This window comes from Colobus angolensis, unplaced genomic scaffold (assembly GCF_000951035.1).
Source record: "Colobus angolensis palliatus isolate OR3802 unplaced genomic scaffold, Cang.pa_1.0 Scaffold79, whole genome shotgun sequence".
Taxonomy (NCBI): Eukaryota; Metazoa; Chordata; class Mammalia; order Primates; family Cercopithecidae; genus Colobus; species Colobus angolensis.
In genome coordinates, this window is record NW_012121709.1 from 1575997 (window position 1) to 1577612 (window position 1616).

A 1616-nucleotide genomic window follows, 5' to 3' on the forward strand; every position below is an offset into this window, starting at 1 on the left:
TTCCTTCCTTCCTTCCTTCCTTCCTTCCTTCCTTCCTTCCTTTCCTTCCTCCCTCCCTCCTTTCTTTTTCTCCTTCCTTCCTTCCATTTCTTCATCCATCTAACCATCCTTCCATACATCACCCTTTCTCCCTTCTCTCTTCCTTCTTTCCATCCATCCATCCATCCATCAGATATTCATTGAGCATATATTCAGTGCCTGCTATGTTAGGCATTCTAGAAACACGGAGATAATAAGACATGGTCTTTACACTCATAAATTTCAGAGTATTATGAGGAGACACACAGGTAACCAGATGATGGTAACAAAGTGTGAAAAGTGTTGCCACGGGGGAAGCACAGGGCACCGAGGAAGTCAGGGAGAAGGCATGTTGTTTGAATTATCTATTGTTGCTTGGTAATGCTGCATAACAAACAGCCCCCAAATAGCAGCAGCTTATGAGAAACATTGCTTCTCATGCTTTGGGTCTGTGGGAGGGTTAGGGTGGTTCTGCTTCAGAATGTGGGGAAGGAGTAAGGTCTGCAGATGTCCCCTGCGTCTTCCCCAGCCGGTGGCCACCGGGCACACATTCTTCTCAAGGGCAGTGGCAAGAGGGGTGAGAAGAAACATGGGATGCCTCTTTAGACCTTAACCCAGAACTATCACACTGTCAGTTCTGCCATATGCTGTTGGCCAAACAGCTGAGACCAACATCAGTGGGGAGGGGACATGTGCTCCAGCCACTCTAGTGAGAAGAACAGCAAAGCCACGTGACAAAAATAAAATTAAACAAACAAACAAACAAACAAGTAAGTAGATAGAGAGATAAAAAATCTGGGCACTGTGGTGTGCACCTGTAGTCTCAGCTACTCAGGAGGCTGAGTTGGGAGGATCACTTGAGCCCAAGAATTTGAGGCCAGCCTGGGTGACATAGTAAGAACATGTCTCTAAAAACAGTAACAAGCCACATGGCAAGGTGTGGGTGTATGATTCTAATAGAGGGGGGGAGTGGAGAATTGGGCAGTGGTCAAACCAATGGGCTGTGCCTTAGATTTGGCGAAAGGATCCAGGAAAGGCTCCTGACAAGGGTCCCCAGGGTTGGGTATTGAAGGAGAAATCTGAGTCCGCACAGTGGAGAAGAGGGAGGGAATGATCTGAGTGTGAACAGAGGAGAGGGTGTGGGTGAAGGCGTGGCGTGGCGTGGATGAGCGCACGCATTCAGGCTGAGCCCAGCATGGGGCGGGAGATGGTGAAAGGTGAGGCTGAAGAGAGGAGCGTTGCTCCATCAGGCAGGGTGGCTTGTAGGTGAAGCTAATGTGTTTCCATCTGAGGGCACTAGGGAAGCATGAAAGGAGTTTGAGCAGGGGAGGGACCTGGTTGGATTTTCACTCTGCCCGCTCTGGGGCAATGCAGGAGAGGAGCCAGAGAGGAGGCTGCTTGGGGCTCTGCAGGTGAGAGATGTCAAGCACTACATCAGGTGTGAATCTATTTTTTTCTTTAGTTTTAATTTCAGATTCAGGGATACATGTGCAGGTTTGTTACATGGGTATATTTCGTGATGCAGAAGTTTGGGCTTCTAATGATTCTGTCGTCCAAGTAGTGAACATAGTACCTGACAGGTATCTTTTTTTTTTTTT

The 1616-nt window shown here is 48.1% G+C and overlaps 1 protein-coding gene across 3 annotated transcripts in view; it reads left to right on the forward strand.

The window, feature by feature from the left end:
- The window catches only part of SDSL (serine dehydratase-like), a 35659-nt gene that overhangs the window by 8074 nt on the left and 25969 nt on the right, over positions 1 to 1616 (forward strand). The window lies entirely within an intron of this gene.